Source organism: Trachypithecus francoisi, unplaced genomic scaffold (assembly GCF_009764315.1).
Source record: "Trachypithecus francoisi isolate TF-2019V2 unplaced genomic scaffold, Tfra_2.0 Lachesis_group3, whole genome shotgun sequence".
Classification (NCBI taxonomy): Eukaryota; Metazoa; Chordata; class Mammalia; order Primates; family Cercopithecidae; genus Trachypithecus; species Trachypithecus francoisi.
The window spans coordinates 136,146,281-136,172,040 of NW_022681468.1; positions in this window are offsets into that span (position 1 = coordinate 136,146,281).

The window sequence follows — 25,760 nt, forward strand, 5'->3', positions numbered from 1 at the left end:
CTGTTCCTCCTTGGCCTCGGCATTCACTCTGGCAGCACTTCAGGAGCCCTTCAGCCTGCCATGGCACTGTGGGAGCCCCTCTCTGGGCTGGCCGAGGCCAGAGCCGGCTCCCTCTGCTTGCAGGGAGGTGTGGAGGGAGAGGTGCCAGTGGGAACGGGGGCCAGCCCGAGTTTCGGGTGGGCGTGGGCTCGGCAGGCCCACACTCAGAGCAGCCGGCCAGCTCCGCTGGCCCCAGGCAATGAGGGGCTTAGCACCTGGGCCAGCAGCTAAAGAGGGTGTGCCAGGTCCCCCAGCAATGCCAGCCCACCGGGGCTATGCTCACGTTCTCGAGGGCCCTCAGCTGCCTCCCTGTGGGGCAGGGCTTGGGAAGTGCACCCAGCCATGCCATAGCCTCCCCACCTCCCCAGCCATGGGCTCCAGCACATCCGAGCCTCCCAGACAAGCGCCGCCCCCTGTGCAGGGGCACCCGGTCCCATGGACTGCCCAGGGGCTGAGGAGTGCGGTGGCATGGCGCAGGACTGGCGGGCAGCTCCGCCTGCAGCCCTGGTGTGAGATCCACTAGGGGAAGCCAGCTGGGCTCCTGAACCTAGTGGGGACTTGGAGAACTTTTCAGTCTAGCACTCTGTGTCTAGCTAAACATTTGTAAATATACCAATCAGTACTCTGTGTCTAGCTCAAGGTTTGTAAATACACCAATCAGTATTCTGTATCTAGCTAACCTAGTGGGGACTTGGAGACCTTTTCTGTCTAGCACCCTGAGTCTAGCTAAAGGATTGTAAAGACACCAATCAGCACTCTGTGTCTAGATCAGGGATTGTAAACGCACCAATCAGCACCCTATCAAAATGGACCAATCAACTCTCTGTAAAACGGAACAATCAGTGCTCTGTAAAATAGACCAATCAGCTCTCTGTAAAATGGACCAATCAGCAGGATGTGGGTGGGGTCTGATCAGGGAATAAAAGCAGGCTGCCCTAGCCACCAGTGGCAACGGGTTGGGGTCCCTTTCCATACTGTGGAAGCTTTGTTCTTTTGCTCTTTATAATAAATCTTGCTGCTGCTCACTCTTTGGGTCAATGCTGCCTCTAAGAGCTGAAACATTCACTGCAAAGGTCTGCAGCTTCACTCCTGAAGTCAGCAAGACCACGAACCCACCAGAAGGAAGAAACTGCGGACACATCTGAAGGAACAGACTCCGGACTCGCCATCTTTAAGAACTGTAACACTCACCACAAGGGTCCGTGGCTTCATTCTTTAAGTCAGCTCCAGACCAAGAACCCACCAATTCTGGACACGTGACTACCATTGGCTGCTACTCCCTCACTTCTCCAACCCCTTTCCTGGAAGAAGAAAAAAACAAATCTATGAATGGTGGTTATTTTGAGAGAAGTGTGAAGAGATGGGTGTGGCTTATAGTCATTTCACCTTTCCAACTGATTAAAAACGTATCCACTCCCTGTCTGACATATTCCCCCCAAAAATGCTTTTACCGCCACCACAAGTTCTTGCCTGCTCTGAAAATGCAGCTGGGGCATATGGTGGAATCTACTGAATTAACAAAGGAGGTAAGGAAGGCTCATGGCTCTCTGAAAGATTCACTACAAGTCCAGAAATGTGAAGATGATCCAGATTTCCTGAATCTTAGATCAGACGTCATTTCAATACATCATAATAATTGCTCTCTGCAGGTTCTCCTGAAGAAGGGAGGGTTTCATCAGCTCGATACACACATTGCAGGAGCATTCTAACACCATTAACTGTAGAAACTAGCAGCAGAGGAAGTTCTTCTTGCACAACTTTCTTTTGTGTGTGTGTGTACAAGTTGAAGAGTTCAAACACAAGCACCCATTTCCACAATACTCACCGTAATGCCTTCTGTTGGTATCAGGCTTGATATTGGGGCTGACCATTTTAAGTACTTGCTTCAATCAAGATGCTAGGTGAGCATGAAGAAGCCATAAGAAGAAGCCATAAGAAATGTGTCGAATTCCTGGGATTCACAATTTCAGACCTGAACCAAGACTGGCCACAGGTTATCTAGGGAGTCTCCTGGAAATTTGCTGCACGCTCCCCACCTCGTTCATTTATTCGCTCATGCAAAACATATTTACTAAAGACCTACTCTGTGCTACTCATTGTGCTCTCAACTGAAACACAGCAATAAACAAAATAGACCTGCCCTCAAGTTGCTCACAGCCTTGCACAGAAGGCACCAAAGACAAGGAAAGAGAAGGTGATATCTGATATAAATGAGCAGAGGCTGCTGTGGAAGTGATCAGCCAGCTTAGACTGGGAGGATGAGAAAGTGCTTCCCAGAATTAAGATGTAAGCTGAACCTAAAGAAGAAGTCAGGCAGGGGGAATTAAGATGCAATAAAATATTATATGTGCAAAAGTCCCAAGACAAGAATGAACATAAGCATGGCTAAACATGGCATAAGCAAGGAAGGTCAATGAACATCACTGGACCCTAGAAAATGGGGGCATGGGGATAGGGTTGGCAGAGGAAGAGGGGTACAAATAGAGAGGTCATACAGACATTCAGGACTGATATCAGCAATGAACATCTTTGTAAAGGAAGCTGAGATGAAATCAAGGGCCACACACAGCAATCAAACTTATTTGGGAGAGTGGGGCAGGTAACTTTGGAGACTAAATGAGAATGAACTAGAATTAGAGCAGAACGTGATTGGCAACTAGAAAAGCAATTAGAGGGCATGAGGATGCCAATAGTGTTGGAATTATTGTGTAGGATGGTTCCAACAATATTGTCAAGGGCACTGGGCAGGCCTTGGTCTTGATCATAGGTGAGAGATGAGGAAGGGACAGAAGCATCCTAGAGTAGAAGTATGGTGTGCTGTTTTAGGGCAGGGGCTCTGCTTCTCACAGTTAATTCAGTTAATTGCTGTGTGACCTTGGCCAAACTTCTTAAACCTCTGTCCTTTGGTTTACTTATTGGTAAAATAAAAATCAGGATAAGACCCTCTATTTAGAGGGGTTGTGAAGATGGGGTAAAGTACATGAAGTGCTGAACTCTTGCCCGGCACATATCAGATGTTTGTATGGGTTAGGACATAGTCTCACTGGCTGTAACAGAAGCCCAAAACTACAGTGGCTTATATAAGACAGAAGTGCACTTTTCTTATATCCAGGTATAAGCAGTGGTAGGAAGGTAAGCTGAATGGCCAAGGACTCTTCTACCTTGTTGCTCTGTAACCACTGGGATGAGGCACTCATCCACGTGGTCCAGGATATCTCCATTCCAGCCAGTGGGAAAAAGAAAGGGAAAAAGGACAGCATGTCCAAATTCAGCAGTTGGGTCTTTTATTACAGAGAAGGTGACAATGCATATCAGGGGACACTCAGGCACTAGCAATACTGAATATATGTTAATGTTATAGAAAGATAGTGACTGCTTGAAGGAGAGGGAAAAAGTAAAAAAAAAAAAAAATCCATTTCTGTTGGGTGAGACTTGGTAAACTTAAAACGTAAAAAGTTACAAACTTAAAACCTTTCCAATTTTATCAAAGTAGAGGATTTAGACAAAACTATATTATCTAAGGACAGTGAGGAACTCAAAAGATTTATTTCATGTAAAAGGGACATTGTAAGCATAGGAGTTCAGTCAGGCTGGTTGGAAAAATTTTTAAATGAAGTGATGGAATATAGACACAAATCTTCTTGGAAGGCCAGAAGATTTTGCAAAAGTCTCAGGATAGTGTTATGGCTGAAAGCAGTCTAATCCTTACCTTGAGTAAATAGCTTAAAGTAGTTACAAAGGAATGTATAGTAGTTTATCTAAATAGCTTGTTTACTCCTGTGGTCCTAAGACCAACCTTTGATCAACTGCAGGTGCATAACTGCTGTCTACTCTGGGGGGTCGGCAACCAGGTCAATTACCCTCTAGTGGTATTTACTCAAGACCTTTGTCATTTAATCTATGCTGAATAAATGCGAGCTTCACTGGCTGAATGGGACTGTGGCTGCTACTCTTTACAGCACCTTCCTTGGTGTCTGAAGAGCCCGGACCCTCAGCCAGACTGACAGGCAGAATATCTGTGTCAGTGTATGTTATTCATCTGTTGTTGGATCAGAGTCTGTGGGACAGACCCCCACATGTAAGAATTAATTTAATTATTATTAAGTATTATTAATTATTAAGTATTACTATTAATAATTACATATTATTAACTGTTTTCAAGGAGTTATTCTACTAATGAAGACTCTAATATTCATCCTAATATTGAAAGAAAAATGATTAAGCCCACAAGGCAATTTCTATGGATTACCCTTTTTATTGGCATGATATCGTGGAATGAAATATTAACGATTTTCTTCTACTCATGAAACGTCATCAAAAGAAAACAATGTCGTGAATGTATATGCCTGTGTGTGACCACTTGCTAAGACATAGCTCAGGAGATACGGGGTCTCTCATCTGAGACAGGCAGCATTGAACAGGCGGCCCTGGCCACTTCATGACTGCAATGGTTTGCTGCCCCCATGTGGCAATCCAGGTAACTGCAGGTCATCCTGGGCCCTAAAGCTTTGTGTCTTCAAATCCCCTATCATGATCCAGGGTCTATCTCTTTTCCAAAATGATGGATTATCAATTTGCTTTCTGTCTTTATGACTATTGTTATATTTTAAAGACAGGGTCTCTCTCTGTCTCCCAGACTGGAGTGCAGTGGCTCAATCACGGCTCAATGCAGCCTCCACCTCCCAGTTTCAAGCGATCCTCCCACCTCAGCTTCTGAGTAGCCCAGACTACAGGCGTGCACCACCACACCCGACTACATTTTTTGTAGACATGGGTTTTGCCATTTCGCTCAGGTTGGTCTCGACTCCTGGGTTCAAGTGATCCTTCCATTTTGACCTCCCAAAATGCTGGGATTACAGGCACGAGCCATCTAGCCCCACCCATTCTTGTTTTTAATATGGCCCTAGTGAGATCTCTATAAAAACCTCAAATGACATCTCCAGACCTCTGAGTAATACGAATCTCCTGCCTCAAAGTTAACTTATTATTTTCTTAAATTTACTTTTTCCCTCCAGACCACATGGGTCATTTTTACTTCTTTAAGAATTGATCAAGAGTAAAATCAACAACCCTAACTGACTGTGACTTAAACAGGGAGAGATCTATGACTTTTTGTGGACAGGGCATCTTCGCAAGCAGGAATATCTTATACATTGAGCTAAGATAAGAACCCTGTGAGGAGCAGACTGCATAGGCCAGGCCTCCTTAGTCTCCTCCTCACCTGACCCCAGGGCACAGTTAGTACACACCCAGCATTCAGCTCCACATCCAGGAAAGGTCACCCAGGGACAGATCCTCCCATGAATTTTTTCCACCTCCTTTATTTGCTTAAATTAGTCCTTTTGTTATAAAGAACCATAGACTGCCATTTCGAATGATCCCTGGCTGGGTTTTGTGTGGATCAGTCCAAGAGTGTAATACAATTGCTTCTCCAATTGCTCCCAGGGAAAGTCCTCCACTCCCTATAGCCTGCCTGCAAATTCAGGGTGGTCAGCAGAGACTTCTGGGGATTAGAGAGCAGCATCCTGGCCATTTCCTATTGATAGTTTAATATGATAAAAGTTTGTGACCAGTAATGGTGGCTCATGTCTGTAATCCCATCACTTTGGGAGGCCAAGGCAGGAAGATCACTTGAGCCCAGGAATTCAAGACCAGTCTGGGCAACACAGGGTGACCCCCCGTTCTACAAATATATATATATTTAATTATCTGGGTATAGTGGCACGTGCCTGTGGTCCCAGCTACTTGGGAGGCTGAGGCTGGGGAATTGCCTGAGCCTGGGAGGTCCTGGCTGCAGTGAACCATGAGAACATCACTGCACTCCAGCCTGGGTGACAGAGCAAGATCCTGTCTCAAAAAATTAAAAAATAAAATAAAATTTGTTATATAACCTTGAACAAGAAAGGCAAGAGCAAGCCTTAGCAAAATAATGCACAAGTTATTATTTTATAGGAAATAAGATTCAAATCATATTAATAGACAGGAAGGAAATCAATCCTCACAGTGGCAAGGTGAGTTTATTCTTGGAGATTTAAGAAAAAATACAGCCATCATCCACAGGACCAGAGTTCCCCACCCCCCCACATCCCACCGCAACCCTCTGTCAATTACTCAGAACTTTCTCACCTGCAATGTCTTTTCCAGAAGAGAAAGACATTGATTTTTAGTGGATGCCTGAGGCTTCAGAATTAGTAAAGAACTGCAGAAGTTGTAAAGCGGCTTTCATTAATCTGTACAGACAGATGCTGGGCTGCTGAGAGAGAGGAAGGCAGGATGTGGACGCCTCCCTGAGAAGGTCTTGAGTAATGGAAGCAATTTCATCAAAACCAAACTTTGTTAATGTTTTATCTGATACATAAAAATTCTAGTTCATTATAGTTTTTTTTGTTCTTATTGTTACTACGGATGTTTTCTCATGTTTATTGTTCATTGCTTATTTGTGTTCCTGTACCTGCATATTTGTATTCTTTGACCTCCAGTATGATACCTGATATTTTATAGCAGTAACGAGAGTGAGCATCCTTGCCTTTTTCCTAAATTTACTGGAAATTCCTCTATTGTTTCTCCCTGAAATACGATTTCCACTGTTAATTGCTGATAAAATGCTGCTTTTAAATGAAGCCATATGATTTCCAAGTTACTGAGGATGTTCCTCAGAAATGGATGTTGAACTTCAACAAATGGCCTTTTTAGCAACTAACATATACTTTGACTCCTTAATTACTGATATAGTGAATAACCTGAAACCATTTCCAAATGTTAAGCCATCTTTATATTTCCGAAATATGGCATAGTGTGGTTTTAAGGTTCTGGTAGATTATGTTAGACGATGGTTTTACATGTTTTGGGTTCTGCATTCATATGTAAGGTAAATCTGTAAATTTATTTTTTAGTGCTGTCTTTCAACACTCTCAGAATTAGTGACTTACCACTCTCAGAGAATGAGTTGCTAATTTGTATGAATGAGTAAATTTCTAACAACTAATTTATCTATGCTTTGCAGTAGCTCAAACATCTCGAATTTTCTGTGCCTCGAAGATTGGACTGGATTTATTGCCCAGACATTGGATCTGGTGCCTACAGGTCAGGGGCAAGGTGGGAGAAAGAGCTCTGTCTTTCCTTATTGTTTCTAACTATTCTTGAACCCAAATTGCTAATATTTTCAGAAGAGTTACTTATCTAAGCCACATTTTCACATGTATTGGTATAAATGTATAGTTAGCATTCATTTAAAATTGTTAAATCTCTTTTTTGTCTGAGTAAACACCTCCTCATTACTGATATTGCATATTGTATTGTCTATATGGTCTTCTTAAACAGCTCTGAAGACAATATTTTTGCTTTCAATTTTATTAATTTTTGCTTTTATCTTCATTATGTTTATTCCTTTGGCATTGCAATTCATCTGCCTTCTGAAGTGAAATGAATAGTGCATATATTTAAAATCTTTCAAAACTTGAAAGGTTTAGTATTTTGTCTTCACTGTCACATATTTCTAAGTATTTATTAATTTATTTTTATGTGATATAATCACATCATAAATAATGTATGGGTACTGAAGAATAACAGTTGAAAAGTTTTCTCTACTATCCCTGTTTACCACATACTTTTTACTTACCTCTTTAATCTGAGTTTTTAGAAGCATTTCTTTTTAAAAATTGTTTCTTTGTGGTAATTTTACTATCTTCCTTGACTTTGTTTTGTTTTTGCCATCTTTTAGCTATCTATTTCTTGTTTCATTGTATAGGTTCAGAATTTCTACTCTGGGAACTTTATTCACACTTTTCTTTTGGCCTGATATGTAACTAATTTTTTGTATGTGAATATTTCACTGTCAACTTACTTTTAACTGGAGCCAATTTTTAGAAAACTTCTATATTCATAACTCAAAATAAAATAAATATAAATATACTTTTAGATATATATTTTCAAAACTATATTAAAATGTATGGTTTTAAATAGATTTTGATTGATTAGTAAATTATGGAGTTTAGTGGATCTTAATACTTAAGTCTTCAGCGTTTATTTGCTTTCCTACTCATGTCACTGTTATGGGCTAAATTGTTTCCCCATCAAAATTCATATGTTGAAATCCTAACACCCAACACCTATAACCTTATTTGAAGATAAAGTCTTTAAAGAGGTGATTAAGTTAAAATGAGGCCTTTAGAGTGAGATCCTAATCTAAAATGACTGATGTCCTTAGAAGAAGAGACACCAAGGGCTCATGCACACAAAAAAGGTCAAGTCAGACTCAGTGGGAAGGCAGGCAGCCACCTGCAAGCCAGGGAGAGAGGCCCCAGAAAAAACCAAACCTGCTGATACCTTGATCTTGGATTTCCAGCCTCCCAAACTGAGAAACTAAGTTTCAGCTGCTTAAGCTACCCTGTCTGTATTCTGTCAGCCCTAGTGGACTAATGCGGTCACTCAGTGGAATGAAGTTCCTGCCACAGTTTTATGACTGAGGCCAAATGCATTTGCTATTCATCAGTCACACCTGAACTGTTGATTTTCTTAAGTTACAGAAATGTTTCTCAGTCCTTAAATCTCCATCAAAAGTAGAAAAATAAAAAATAGTCCAAGTTTAATCAATTTATTCATTTGTGTAACTTGACTGTTCCTAACAGACATTATCTCATTGCTCATTCTTTTCTCTCTGCCTAAAATTTACCAAACCACAGCTGACCGAATTGAGGTTGGTAGTTGGTCCAAGGCTAAGAATTCGGGTCTTCTGATCCCTGGTTAATGCCCTTTTGTACTTACTACACTATTCCTTATATAGACTCAGATTTGTCTAGAAAATTTACTTTTCTCTCTACCCTAACAAACCGAATTGCATGATACTCAAACAAATGCCTTTTGTGCTTTGTGAAATGAATACTTCTGAAGCCTATCATATGGTTTCTGATGCCTTTTTATCCAGAATAATTCAGGGTTACTTTATTATAAATAATACAATCTAGGAAGAGGGTATTTCTTTCAGGACCTCTGTACTGACAAGTCTGCAAATACTATTGGTTTCTTCAGATCAATCCTCTTCTGATGGAAAAGGGAAAGAATTTCTTAGATCTGAAATATTTAAGGATATAACCAAGATAGAGAGAATATTGAAAGTTTAAAACTGAAATTCACAGAAACTGCTTGAGGCCTACGTTGCCTTTAATATTCCTTTGACTAAAAGTCATTATATAATTATGCAGTAAGTATTTGCACTATAAATCAATGGAATTCATATTAAGTAGCTTTCTTTGAAAGAGGTTAAGAGAAAGAATGGGATTGAGAAAGAGTAAAGTGAGGAAAAGTGTTATAAAGAGTAAACTGAGGAAAATGGATTGATTTTGCCTGTCTGACACAACTTTTGTTATTATTTTCCTTTCCAGAATCACTAAAGATAATGCAGATAAGCAAATGGAAGAAAATAATCATTTGTGATTGCACCAACCCCAGCAATAAATAATATTGCTTATGGACATATTTTCAGTCAGTTTTCAATACATATTGTTTGTAAATAAAATTCTGTTTGAATTGGTGCTTTAGGTTGGGTTTCCTTGGAAAAAGACCTAGAGACAGGGATTCAAGTGCTGGTCATTTATATGGGTGAAGATGTCAGGAGACACAGGAAGGATAGGGGAAAAGTAAGACAAGGCATAGAAGGCAGCCAAAACAGTGTATGAACAAAGACATTACCACTGTGGTAGCTGAAATGTTCCAAATGAGGAACTCTGGGAGCCAGCATGGAACATGGACCTCAAAGCTGTCTTAACAAAGTGGTGAGTAACCTCACCACTGAGGTTACATCGTGAACTTCACCAGTTATTAAATGGGTGTTCATCAAGGGGTATCATTGGCCTGCTAAGCACATGTGCAAAGAACATTTAGACAAAGAGAAGCCGATGCTGGAAATTGGAAGCATAGCAAGCACATGCTGGAATAGTGAGGGTGAAGATACACAAGTGTGGCATATATCATACACAGCATCTGTTACAAATATAACCTTATTTGGTAACTTGCTTTATTCATTTATTATACCTTGAATCTTTTATAGAATACTAAATGATCTGAGTATGATATTAATTGTCAATCCTTTTGGCTACGTACTCATCTATTGAATGATTGCATAAATCTCTGATTGTTGACACTTGAGGATTCTACTTTTTCATTATAATATACAAATTGTGATAAGCATTCTTGTATTAAAATCTGTTGTGCACATATGACAATATCATTATGATAAATAGCTATCATTTGAATTACTGCATCAAAGGATATGTAACATTTTATGACTTTTGATTTGTATCACAAAGTTGATCTTTAGAAATATTGTACTAATTTACACAATTAGCAATGTATGTCATTTCTGCAGTTTCCTGCCCAATACTGATCTGAAGGGTGAGACCCACCTACATAGACTTGGAGATGACTCTGCCGCCCCAGGCAGCCTGGAGGGTAGAGCATCAGTCAAAGAGTAGTCTCAGGCCTTAAGATCTGATAGAATTTGCCTTGCCAGGCTTTGTTCTTCCTTGGGAACTGTCACCTCTTTCTTCCTTCTGATTTCTCCCATTTGCAGTGGGAATGTCTATCCTAGGCCTGTTCACCACTGTATTTTGAAAGCACATGAACTTGTCAGATTTTACAGGTTTGTAGCTGGAGAGGAATTTTACCTCAGGATGAATCATACCTACAGTCTCCCCTATATCTGATTTAGGTGATATTTAGATGAGACTTTGGACTTTAGGTTTGATGCTGGAATTAGTTAAAACTTGGAGGGCCACTGGGATGAAATCCATGTATTTTACATGCAAGAAGGACATCAATTTGGGGAGTCCAGGGACAGAATGCTACAGACTAGATGTTGTTATCCCCCAAATCATATGCTAGAGCCCTAACCTAAAAAGTGATGTCACTTGCAGATGGAGCCTTTGAGAGACAATTAGGTTTAAGATGAGGTCCGGAAGCCCCCAAGACACTGGAGAGATTGCTCTTGCTCTGTCTCCCCGACATGAGTGTGGCAGGCCAGGTTTCTAGTAGCAACCAGAACAGTCTGTTTCCACTAACCTTTTACTGTAATTTTGATGAATGCATAAGTTAAACATTAAAGAACAAGAGAAACTGGGAGTATGAGGGCAGGAATGTGAAAACAAACCTATTAAGACCCTGCCTGGGTTTTCTCAGACCCTAAAGTCTGATCAAATAATAGCATTCTTACACATATGCTTTGTATCAGGACACACTTAAGAAACTTTCCAAGACTCTAGAGAAAGCTTTCCAGACTCTAGGCTCTAGTTAAAGATTAGACATAGATTGAATGAAACACTCCTGCTTGTGGGTGAACTCCCACACATAGGCATGGAGCTTAAAATGTACATGAGCACTAGAAAAAAAACTTGTAACTTTGAGTCTCTCTGGTGAGTTACTCTGACTTTCTCCCTGTAACCAGTTGTGGAAATAAACTCCCCTTTTCTAAGTCTGTCTGCATCTGGCTATTGGACCATGAGAATAAGCAGCTGGACCTCATTCTGCTCAGGAACATGAGCACATAGCAAGAAGGTGGCTGTCTACAAGCCAGGAATAGAGCCCTTTCCAGAACCTGATCATGCTGCCACTCTGATCTTGGACTTCCAGCCTCCAAAACTGTGAAAAATAAATTTCTGTTGTTTAAGCTACCCAGTCTATTGTATTTTGTTACAGCAACCCAAACAGACTAATACATCTGGTGTCATTTCACAGCTGAGATGTAATGCCTCCTGATGATATACTGGCTAGTAACAAAATACCAGGCAAGGACTGAGTTGGAGGGACAAGATAGCGGAGCTGGTGGGAATTATGGGGAGTTAGTGTGGGTGAACTTCAACTAATACAAAACAAGAGACAAGAGAAAGGTAGGCACTTGCATTTCTCCCTTTTACCTATCTTCCATGGACTACTCTGAGGTTATGATTCCTCTTTACAATTCTTCTGGAGAGGTAATGAAGGCCAAGCTAACATGCCCATGGAACAATCCGCTGGATCTGCTTCCAACTCATTGTGTTTCATGTCTTTCTTTGCCTCACTTTTCTTTTTTCCTTTACCTTAACACACAAGAGTTTGCACCTCTATAGGCAGCAATCCTTTAATTGTTGCCCCAGGCTCTGTTTTCTAGAAGACCCATGCTAAGAAATGAGTTTTTGACAAGCACTATACATTGCTTCTCAGCCTTTTGACAAGATCAAGTGTGATAAAGATGATATATTTTTATTATGATAGAAAGAAATCTAGTGACCTTATTAAAAAAACAAAAATAACACAACACGCAAAAAATATGGAGTTGGGTCATTTTATGTTTAAGATGGTTGTTTAATACCATTGTCTTTCAGAAAGCAAGTGATAAAGTTTCCAATTATATCCTTGTATAAACACAAAGGCTGAATAATAAAACATACTTAATAAATTCATGCCTTTTAGAAAATTATACCCAAGTAATATAAATTAATTACAAAGTTTAAACTTAGCAGGAGGTCTCAAATATGGAGTCCTTGAACATACTCATTTTAATGCTTGTCATTGACATACATTTATTTTAAAAGCTAAACTGAATGTGCAAATAATATGAAATAAAGAGAAATATATGATATTTTAAATAAAATTAAGATTCAGAATGATGTCATTCTATAATGTAAATTATCTCTAGCTTTCAGAGAATACTTAAATACATTGACAAGGTGAATTTCATCAAAAATAAGTCTAAAGCCCCACATTTTCCTTCGGAAAATAAAATCTACATGAACTGGGTAGAAAGAACCTATTTTAGCAGCAAAGATTAAATCTAGGAACTTTAGTTGATCACAACATTTACATGAATCTTCTCTTCAAGAAGATGCATCAATAGGAGCACAGTGTCCAGATGACCTGAAAGAATTGTCTGCCATGCTCAATTTTATAAGATTTTTTCAGGAATATTGATTCCAGCTCTGGAAGACAATGTAAGACTGTTAAAATAACCGACGTATTCAGAAAAAAAAAAAAAAAGGCTAAAAGATTGAGGATCTGAAAAGCATGTTATATGAAGAGTGAATGGTTTGAAAGGAATAAGAATGTTTAACTTAGAGAAGCAAAGGTTCCTGGGAGATTTCACAACTATCTTCAAATAGGGCTATTTCAGGTCATTCTAAGAGAGAGTCAGATTTCAGATCTGAAATTGCAGATTTCAGATCATTCTAAGAGGGAAATTTTCAATGATGATGGCCAAACATGGAATGAGAAACCCCATGGGGCAATTACCTCCTCATGACTGAAGTATCTAAACAGATGTTGCATGACCAATTCATTCATTTGTCATTATTCTGCTTTGTGGCTGGGATGATGGACCAATGACCTCTACAGGTCCCTTCAACTGTGAGTTACCTCCCTGAGGGTCCTCAAAATATCCTTAATTTTGAAATTTTGAACATTTTAGGTCATAAAAGCAACCTGTAAAATATAGCTTGAAAACGATTTCATGTGACTTATCATATGATATCATGATTATCATCTAACTCTAACCTCAATAAATTATTAAAGTAAAAAAAATCCATACATATATTCAAAGCTTAAGACAACTAAATAACTATGTTATACAATTGTACAACGTGCATTCTTACTTTAAATGTCATTGGCAACAAGGAGTCATCAATATCTAGAAAGAAGTTGGACTGTGCTGCTATAATAACAGAACTGAAATTTGATAGAGAATTCAGATAGAGAAAAACATATCTGGATTTCTTATCAAAACTGGGACAATCACAGCTAGAGTAGGAATTCCAAGAGGCAAGAAGGCAGTGCAGTTATTTCTCACCCTAAAGAAGCAGAGAAAGACAAAATGTAGGAGTGCGCATAGCCCAAAACTGTTAGAGAAAACAGATCCCCCAAGCCTGGAGTGAAATCAGGATTCAGCAATGGAAATAATACAAATAGGTATCAGAAATGAGATGTGGAGCCAAGAATCTGGCCAGGGAGATAAAAGCAGGATCTGGGAAACAGCCTAGAACTGTCTTCCCTGGGTACCCATTTATATGACGTTTTCTGAATACGGGGTTGGAAGTTTATAGCATTAAAAATGATAACCAAATATGAGTGTGTGTGTGTGTGTGTGTGTGTGTGTGTGTGTATGCCTTTACTTATTTTATAAACCATTCTTATCAAAGACTTCTTCAGTGTAAGATTACAACCTTCCTTTTATTTTTTGGTGTTTAATATCCTCTCTTTTATAAAATAATGATAAAACAATGCAAATAACTTGTTTCGTATAATGTTTTCAATGACAATAAGAAATACCAACAAACTTGAAAACAATGCAAAGAATTTGTTTTGCTTAATGTCTTCAATGGCAATAAGAAATACTGACAAACCTGGGCCATCCCTTCCGTTAGTTTTTCTTGTAATTTCACTCGTCTATGAAATTTTAAAATCTGGAAGTGGTTGACCCAGAACATGCATTCATATTTTTGCAATTTTGGTGAGGCAGTCAGGATGATATATTTTGACTAAAGAAAAAAGTTTGAAAAGAATCAATCAATCTAGCAATAATTATACAAATTATTTCTATCATAAAACATTGTTTTATTAATGATGAGACATTAAAAAATTTTAAATTAACATTAAAATATTACAAAGACTTCATAGGGTTCTTTTTTGTTTCATTTTGTTATTTTGGTAATGCTTTGGTGAATGCTAGTTAACTTTCTTCTTCTATGAGTTGCACATGCACATTTACAAAATGCAAATAAGAAAAAAATCAAAGATAATTATTTTCAATATTTAGATTTATCAAACTTAAAATATGAAATACCATTACCCCAAATATATCTAAACGTATAAAAATTTTTAATATTTTAATATGAAGTAAAATGTATCTATGGCATAAGATGATAGACAGTTTGAATCATGTGACTATGACTGAGTTAGCCTAGGTACTTATTCCAACTACTGCATGGATATTTTGAGTATTAAAATGTCTCCTTAATATTAACCATATGCATGTTTATACTTATAAAATTTAAGAAGCAGTGTGTTAGCCATTAGGCCACAGATAAACATGTTTTTGTTTCTGAGCCTATTTCAAAATCTCATTATCTGGGTTCGGCACGGTGGCTCATGCCTGTAATCCCAACACTTTGGGAGGCCGAGGTGGGTGGATCACGAGGTCAGGAGATGGAGACCAGCCTGACCAACATGGTGAAACCTCGTCTCTATGAAAAACACAAAAATTAGCTGCGTATGGTGGGGCACGACTGTAATTCCAGCTAGTCAGGAGGCTGAGGAAGGACAATCACTTGAACTCGGGAGGTGGAGGTTGCAATGAGCCGAGATCATGCCACTGCGCTCCAACCTGGGCGACAGAGCAAGACTCCATCTCAAAAAAAAAAAAAAAAAATCATTATGAGGAGAAAATGACATAATGAATACACAACTGTAAGTTGTTTTTAATAAAAATTACACATCATGTCACAACACTAAAGTGAAACCAAACATAATTAAATACTATTCCTAAGCAAACAATTAAAATACATATCAAAATCTTAGTGTTTTATATTGTTGTATTCAATTTTCACTATGTAAATGTTACAGAGTTCCAATTGATAGGATGCTAGATAATACGTTGCCTGCCTTATCTAACCACCAATATTACAGATGTACATATCAAAAATGAAGAAATTAAACATGACACGTGACATTCATGTAGAGGTTAAAATTATCATTTCTGCAAGAGCTAAATTAGAAGCCCTAAAACAATGTTTGTCATTTTCTTTTAATAACATGTTCCAAATTAAGAAAGCAGCATGTTAAGCATAAATCTTAATGTATGAACTTCCTTAGGGAATGAAATAAATTCTGGGTGACTAAGTTGTTTTAAAAATAACTTTGCATTCATTAATGTTAAATAATATTGAAGAAAACCTTAACACCAGCTCACCATTGTACTTTCAGCTTGATAAATGAAGTGTCACCAAAAAAGTTGATCAGATAACATTTATATAATTTCACGTTTAAGATAATTTTCCTTCTAATCATCTGCCAAAATTCGAGAGAGAAATGGAATCTTTTCTCTGCATAATTTTCCCCAGCAGAGTGCCATTGCCAGCAGCATTGGTTAATAATAGATGCTCAGCATCTTAGAATATTACTGGTATAGACAGCACAGAGCCTAAGGTTAACATAGAGGTCACTTAGGGTCATTCTGCTCAATAGATCTGCAATAATAATTTGCTAAAGCTCTGTCCCTTATAGTTTGAAAAATGTAATGTCTTTCCTAAGACTTCTAAAAACTCCCAGGGGTTTTCCCCAATCTGACTCTGAGCTTCTGGTCCCAATATTATCTTAGTTTAGGATAGCCTTGCCATCTCATACATGCTGTTTCTGTTCTGCCTTGTGCCAATGCAGATGTAAAAAGTCTCTCTTCTTTAATGTCTACAAAATTCACTCATTTATTTTGGTGTCTAACAAACTCTACTAAAAATTTGGGTTATGAGAAGTAATTATATTGTCAAAAGAGAAACTTTAGTTGAATTAAATTTAAGAGTTTCATTCATGAATCAGATAGCCTCCCGAGCCAGAGTAGGCTTAGAGACTCCAGTGCAACAACATGGTGGAAGAAGATTCATGGGCAGAAAAAGGAAAGTGATATACAGAAAATGGAAGTGAGGTATAGAAAGAGCTAGACTGGGGCCGGGCGTGATGGCTCACGCCTGTAATCCTGGCACTTTGAGAGGCCAAGGCGGGCAGATCACAAGGTCAGGAGATCAAGACCATCCTGGCTAACATGGTGAAACCCCATCTATACTAAAAATCCAAAAAATTAGCTGGGTGTGGTGGTGGGTGCCTGTAGTCCCAGCTTCTCGGGAGGCTGAGGCAGGAGAATGGCGTGAGCCAGGGAGGTGGAGATTGCAGTGAGATGAGATTGCACTCCAACCTGAGCACTGGGTGACAGAGCGAGATTCTGTCTCAAAAAAAAAAAAAAAAGAAACAGCCAGATTGGTTACAGCTTAGCACTGGTCTTATATGAACACAGTTTTAACAGTTGGCCATCTTTTATTGGCCAAAACTCTGTGACTGACAAAAGAGTAGGCTACAGTGTGTTTGCAGTTCCATTTAGGTTACGGTCCATGATGTACAGAGGAATCTTTAGGCTGAACTTAAGATATATAAGGAGGCAGCTTTACTTGGTTTAACAATATCAGAGAAACACAACTTACAATTTAATGTTAGGGATTCTTCTTTCTCAAATACTTTCTCATTCCTTATTCTTCTCCTCTTCCTTTTTCTCTTTCTACTACTAATTTCCTATTTTTGGAAATCTATCTCCTAAGCTCCAGTCTCCCACCATGCTACTTTATCCTCCATTCTAGCTGCTGCTTCTCCTCATCTGACTTACCTATCTTGTTTGTCACACAAGATAGGAAAATATAACTTGCTCAAGCTTTTTAATGCAGACCAGTTCAAGTTCCTGTGAACAGTATTGCCTTTCACAGTGCCTACAAAAACCAACATCAGCGTCATTTCTTTAAAATTCAAAAGTGTTTTTCAGTTTAAAGGCTCACAAGTAAAGTTCCGAATTACTTAGGATCATGTAACCTAAAATTACCATGGTCAAATATTCTCTACTGAATGACTACGGTGAAGACTAAATTCTCTGGAGCTGACTTAAAGCAACTAGGCCCTACCAAAGAATGCACATATGTTAGGGGTATAAGCCTGGTAATGGTGTGTAGGCAGCAGCCAAAGTTCAAGAGTTCTAGATATGCATGAAATACGTGTTCATTATCTGAGTCAAATATTCTTAGCTTTTCCTTATTTATGCCCAGTCACACTAGGGAAAAATCAGTTATTAAATCGGTCACTTCAGCTTGAAAGGCCAGGTCACCTACAAAGGGAAACCTATCAGACTAACAGCAGACCTCTCAGCAGAAACCCTACAAGCTAGAAGAGATTGGGGGCCCATATTCAATATTCTTAAAGAAAAGAATTTCCAATCAAGAATTTCATATCCAGACAAATGAAGCTTCATAAGCAAAGGAGAAATAAGATCTACTTTTGACAAGCAAATGCTGAGGGAACTCATCACCATTAGGCCTGCCTTGTAAGAACTTCTAAAGCAAGCACTAAATATGGAAAGGAAAAGATGTTACCAGTCACTACAAAAACACACTGAAGTAAGCACACCAGTGAGACTATAAAGAAACTACATAACCAGGTCTGCCAAATAATCAGCTAGCATCATGATGACAGGATCAAATTAAAATGTAAATGGGCTAAATGTCCCAATTAAGATACAGAATGGCAAGAATGGCAAGCTGGATAAAGAGCCAAGATCATTTGGTATGCTGTCTTTAAAAGACCCATCTTAAGTGCAAAGACACATAGGCTCAAAATAAAGGCATTGGAGGAAAATTTACAAAGCAAACGGAAAACAGGAAACAGCAGGGGTTGTAATCCTAGTTTCTGACAAAACCAACTTTAAACCAACAAAGATCAGAAATGACAAAGAAGGCCATTACATAATGGTAAAGCGTTCAATTAAACAGGAAGAGCTAACTATCCTAAATATACATGCACCCAACATAGGAGCACCCAGATTTATAAAGCAAGTTTTTAGAGACTTACAAAGAGATTTAGACTCCCATACAAGAATAATGGGAGACTTCAACACCCCGCTGTCATTATTAGATCACTGAGACAGAAAATTACCAAAGATACTCAGGACCTGAACTCAGCTCTGGATCAAGTGGACCTGATAGATATCTACAGAACTCTCCACCCAAAAACAGAATGTACATTCTTATCGCCTCATGGCACATACTCTCAAATTGATCAGATAAATGAAAACACTCCTCAGCAAATGCAAAACAACTGAAATCATAACAGTCTCTCAGACTACAGTGCAATATAACTAGAACTCAAGATTAAGAAATTCATTCAAAACCACAAAACTACATGAAAATCGAAAAACCTGTTCCTGAATGACTCTTGGGTATATAATGAAATTAAGGCAGAAATCAAGAAATTCTATGAAACTAATGAAAACAAAGAGACAACATTCCAGAATCTCTGGGGGCCCAGCTAAAGCCATGTTATAGCACTAAATGCCCATAAAGCTAGAAAGCTAGAAAAGATCTCAAGTTAACAATATAATATCTCAACAACAACAACAACAAAAAAAACTAGAGAACCAAGAGCACACAAACCCCAAAACTAACAGAAGACAAAGAAAAAAATATTATACCTGAACTGAAAGAGATAGAGACATAAAAAAATTCAAAAGATCAAAAAATCCAGGAGCTATTTTTTTTAAATAATAACAATAATAATAACAAAATAGACCACTGGCTAGACTAACAAAGAAGAAAAAACAGAAGAATAAAATGAACACATTCAAAAATGATAAAGGGTATATCACCACTGACCCCACAGAAATACCAGCAACCATCAGAGAACACTATTACACCTCTATGCACATAAACTAGAAATTCAGGAAAAAAATGGATAAGTTCCTGGACACATACACACTCCCAAGACTGAACCAAGAAGAAATTACATCCCTGAATGGACCAATAACAAGTTCTGAAATTGAGGCAGTAACAAATAGCCTGACAACAAAAAAAGCCCAGGACCAGATGGACTCATGTCTGAATTCTACCACAGAATTCTACAAAGAAGAGTTGGTACCATGTCTACTCAAACTATTTCAAAAGATTGAAAAGGAGGGACTCCTCTCTAACTCATTCTATGAGGCCAGGATCATCCTGACACAAAAACCTGCCAGAGATACAACAAAAAAAGAAAACTTCAGGCCAATATCTTTGACCAACATCCATGCAAATATCCTCAATAAAATACTGGCAAATCAAATCCAGCAGCACATCAAAAAGCTTATGCACCATGATCCTTCATTCCTAGGATGCAAGCTTGGTTTAACATAGACAGATGAATAACCGTAATTCATCACATAAACAGAGCTAAAGACAAAAACCATGTGATAATCTCAATAGATGCAGAGAAGACCTTTGATAAAATTCAACATCCCTTCATTTTAAAAACTCTCAATTAACCAGGTATTGATGGAACATACCTAAAAATTATGGGAGCTATTTATGACACAACCACAGTCAATATCATACTGAATGGGCAAAACCCAGAAACATTCCCCTTAAAAACCAGCACAAGACAAGGATGCCCTCCCTCACCACTCCTATTCAACATTGGAAACTCTGGCCAGGGCAATCAGGCAAGAGAAAGAAATAAAGCATATTCAAATAGGAAGAGAAGAAGTCAGGTTGTCTCTGTTTACAGATGACATGATTCTTTATCTAGAAAACCCCATCATCTCAGCCCAAAAGCTTCTTAAACTGACGAGCAACTTCAGCAAAGTCTCAAAATACAAAATCAATGTGCAAAAATCACAAGCATTCCTATACACCAACAATAGACAAGCAGAGAGCCAAATCATGAATGAACTCCCATTCACAATTGCTACAAAGAGAATAAAACACCTAGGAATACAGCTGATAAGGGATGCGAAGGACCTCTTCAAGGAGAACTACAAACCACTGCTCAGGGAAATCAGAGAGGATACATACAAATGGAAAAATATTCCATGCTTATGGATAGCAATAATCAATATCATTAAAACGGCCATACTACCCAAAGTAATTTACAGATTCAATGCTATCTCCATTAAACTACCATTAACATTTTTCACGGAATTAGAAAAATCTACTTTAAACTTCATGTGGAACAAAAAAAGAGCCCAAATAGCCAAGACAATCCTAAGCAAAAAGAACAAAGCTGGAGGCATCACGCTACCTGATTTCAAACTATATCACAAGGCTACAGTAAACAAAACAGCATGGTACTGGTACAAAAACAGACATATAAACCAATGGAACAGAATAGAGAACTCAGAAGTAAGACCACACACCTACAGCCATCTGATGTTTGACAAATCTGACAAAAACAAGTAATGGGGAAAGGATTCTCTATTTAATATATGGTGTTGGGAGAACTGCTTAGCCATATGCAGAAAACTAAAACTGGACCCCTTCCTTACACCATATATATAAAAATTAACTCAAGATGGATTAAAGACTAATATAAAACCCAAAACTTGGTGGGTCATGGTGGCACACACCTGTATTCCCAGAACTTTAGGAGGCTGAGGCAGGTGGATCATGAAGTCAAGAGTTCGAGACAAGCCTGAGCAACATGGTGAAACCCCGTCTCTACTAAAAATACCAAAATTAGCCAGGCATGGTGGTGTGTGCCTGTAATCCCAGCTACTCGGGAGACTGAGGCAGGAGAATCACTTGAACCTGGGAGGCAGAAGTTGCAGTGAGCCGAGATTGTGCCACTGCACTCCAACCTGGGTGGCAGGGCAAGACTCCAAAGGAAAAAAAAAAAAAAATACACCCCAAACTTTAAAAAAACCCTGGAAGAAAATCTAGGCAATAGGCAATACCAATCAGGATACAGGCACAGGCAAAGATTTCATGATGAAAATGCTAAAAGCAATTGCAACAGAAGCAAAAATTGACAAATGCTATCTCATTAAACTAAAGAGCTTCTGCACAGCAAAAGAAACTATCATCTGAGTGAACAGACAACCTACAGAATGGAAGAAAATTTTTGCAATCTATCCATCTGACAAAGGTCTAATATCTGGAGTCTTCTAGGAACTTAAATAAATTTACAAGAAAAAAACAACCATTAAAAAGTGGGCAAAGGAAATGAATAGACACTTCTCTTTTTTTTTTTTTTTTTTTTTTTTTTTTTGAGGCAGTGTCTCGCTCTGTGGCCCGGACTGGAGTGCAGTGGCCAGATCTCAGCTCACTGCAAGCTCTGCCTCCCGGGTTTACGCCATTCTCCTGCCTCAGCCTCCCGAGTAGCTGGGACTACAGGCGCCTGCCACCTCGCCCGGCTACTTTTTTTTTTTTTTTTTTGTATTTTTAGTAGAGACGGGGTTTCACCGTGTTAGCCAGGATGGTCTCGATCTCCTGACCTCGTGATCCGCCCATCTCGGCCTCCCAAAGTGCTGGGATTACAGGCTTGAGCCACCGCGCCCGGCCTAGACACTTCTCAAAAGAAGACATTCATGTGGGCAACAAATGTATGAAAAAAGGCTCATCACCACTGACTATTACAGAAATATAAATCAAAATTACAATGAGATACCATCTTCTCCTAGACAGAATGGCTATTACTAAAAAGTCAGAAAACAACAGATACGGGCCAGGTTGCAGAGAAAAAAAGAATGCTTTTACACCCTTGGTGAGAGTGTAAATTAGTTCAACCATTGTGGAAGACAGACTGGAGTTTTCTCAAAGACCTAGAGGCTGAAATATCATTTGACCCAGCAATCCCTTTACTAAGCATATACCCAAAGGAACATGAATCATTCTCTTATTAAGATACATGCACACGTATGTTCATTGCCCCACTATTTACAATAGCAAAGACATGGAATCAACCCAAATGCCCACCAATAATAGACTGGATAAAGAAAATGTGGTATATATACATCATGGAATACTATGCAACCATAAAAAGAAACAAGATCATGTCTTTTGATCCCCACGGATGGCGCAAACTAATGCAGGAACAGAAAACCAAACACTGCATTTTGTCATTTATAAACAGGAGCTGAACAATGAGAACACGTAGACACATGGTGGGGAAGAACACACACTGAGGCCTATTGGGGTTGGGGGTGAGGGGAGAGAGAGCATCAGGAAGAATAGCTAACGGATGCTGGGCTTAATACCTAGATGCTGGGTTGATCTGTGCAGCAAACCACCATGGCACAAGTTTACCCATGTAACAAACCTGCACATCCTATGTGTGTACCATTGAACTTAAAATAAAAGTTGAAGTAAAAAAAAAAAAAAAAAAGATAGTTACTTAAGTGAGTGGGGGAGGCAGAGTGCACACACATAAAAGATTACCCCTTATTATGAATTCTGTAGCAATTTTTCTTAGATAAATAACATATTTTTCTTACTTTCACCATTAGCTACCCAAATAAACAGTTAAGTAGATTCTACTTCCAATCATGAAGGAGTATTAGAATCCAGAATTAATCTCCTGCCATAAACAATTAGAAAACTAAAAAATATATAGAAAATAAACACTATTTTCATATGTTGGACTACATAGGTAGTGCAGGGCTATGATGGCAGAGAGAGAATGGACACGATAAGGTAAACCTTGTAATTGTTCACATTTTCTACTTGAGGCAATTACCAGACAGCAGCATGGGGCAAGGGGTGAGAGTGATCTGGAACAGCCTAGTGAAAGAGCTCAGATTTCAGAGTGGCAGAAGTGGCTAAAATTTCCACAGACATAGAATACACAGAGAAAACATTATAGAAATTTATTTTGTAATTTTAAGTCTGTGGCTGAATATCCCTCTGTACATACACAGGGAGAACCCCCATGATGCCAAGCTAGGAGAACCTTTTAGGAAAGGAGAAACTGTAGAAAAAAAACTGTAGGTGGAAAATTCTAGAGTTCACATAAGGTCTGGAGTCATTCAAGCTTCCAGTAGCTACTGTAAAAGACCTGTTAGAAAAAAATGTCGAACACACTCAAAAGTGTTTTTATCTATTCTCTTACTCAACAATCCAATCAGCACAGAAGACACTGTGACCAAATGTGTGAGGGTTTACCCCACACACCAAGCGGCAGACACCAGCTGGGTTTCCTCTAATTCAATTAAAATCTGGCAATGTCTTCCCGGGAAAAATGTCAGATCCCACAGGGTGAAGGCTGAATCCCGCAAGACTGTCCCTACCTTCAGATACCAGTCACAAGTTTGGGCCTCCAGAAGTTCTGACTGAGCAGCTTCAAGTTGGGGTTCCCACAACTCCCTCTTTGGATCCCATTTATTTGCTACAGTGGCTCACAGAACTCAGGGAAACACATTTACCAGCTTATTATGAGGTGTATTACAAAGGACACAGATGAAGAGACACATAGGATGAGGCACAGGGGAAAAGGGAACAGAGCTTCCTTGCCCTCCCCAGATGCACAACCCTCCAGCAACCTCCGTATCCTAAAGCTCTCAAACTCTGTCTTCTTGGGCCGTATATGGAGACTTCGTTGGACAGGCATGGCTGAATGATGGACAGGCATGATTGAATGATGGACAACCATGTCACAATGTGATTGGACAAAAAGGGCATGATCTAAAGCCTGCAAAGGCTTGCTGTTCAGACCCTTCTTGGTCTCTCTGTGCAGCATTCCTTCCTCCAGGGTACAGGATACAGCCCCCCTGGAATGAGGGTTTACGACCCCCAATGAGGTGAGAGTCCTGCCTTGGGCAGGTGAAAGGAGGACAGGAGGAGATGAGAGAGAGAGAGAGAGGGAGAGAGAGGGAGAGAGAGAGAGAGAAAGAGAGAGAGAGAGAGAGAGAGAGAGAGAGAGATTGATTCTGTCTACTGTAACAGGGGCTTGGGAGTTATGAGCCAGAAACCATGGTTGAACATCCCAGTGAACAAAAAGAGTATTCATTAGAAACTGCATAAGGGCTAGGCATTAAAACTGGGGCTAAAGTAAAGGTAACTCCTGTTACTTTTAACATAAAGGAGCTTTAAAACAAGTCTCAAAATGATCAGACTGATAATGAGTTAACCTTTCTGTCTGCCAGAACAAAGTCCAGTACTCGTTGCCGGAAAACAACAAAATCTAGACATTCAAAAATGGAAAATTTAAATAACTGGATAAAGAGGAAGGAAAAATGTCACCAATAACGAGAAGAAAAGTCAGGCAATTAAAACACACTTAAACATGACATAGATGATCAAATTTATAAATAAGAAGGGATGTTAAAACAGTTTACTTGAACATGCTATATACGTTCAAGGATATAAGAAAAAATTGAAATAATAAGAGAAATAGAGGATACGAAAGAGAACATATTAGAACATCAAAGAATACAAAAATAAAATTTCTGAAATAAAAACATCACAGAATAAAAATAAAAGCAGATTAGACACTGCATAAGTAAAGATCAGTGAACTAGAAGTAAAAGTAAAAGTAAAACCACTTTCCAAAATGAAATATAGAAAAGGAAATAAAGGTTGAAAAAATGAGCCTCAATGACATGTGGGAAAATATCAAATATTTAATGCATGCATAATGAAGTCCCCATAAGACAGAAAGGAGAACAGGAAAGAAGAAAAAAAAGAATATCATAGCCAATATTTATCCAAATTTGATGAAAATGGTAAACCCATAGATGAAATATGCTGAATGAATCCTAAGTAGAATTAACATAAAGAAAATCACACATGGCTAATTGTAACCAAATTGCCAAAATCCAGTGATAAGGAAGAAAAATTTTAAAGGAGCCAGAAATAAAAGACATTGTTTCAGTGTAACAAGGAATGATTGCAGATTCATATTAGAGATACGCATTTTAGAAGACAATCAAATAGCAATCTTTTAAAGAACTTAAGGGAGAGTGGGGGTTGTGATGCCCCACTAAATATTTTTAATTAATTAAAATTCAATTTTAAAAAATTATTTTTAGAGACAGGGTTTTGCTCTGTTACTCAGGCTGGAGTACAGTGGCACAGTCATGGCTCACTGCAGCCTCAACCACCTGGGTTCAAGTGATCCTCCCGCCTCAGTCTCCCAAGTAACTGAGACCGCAGGTGCATGCCATCTGCCTGCCTAAATTTTTTTTTTTTTTGTAGAGACGGGGTCTCACTATG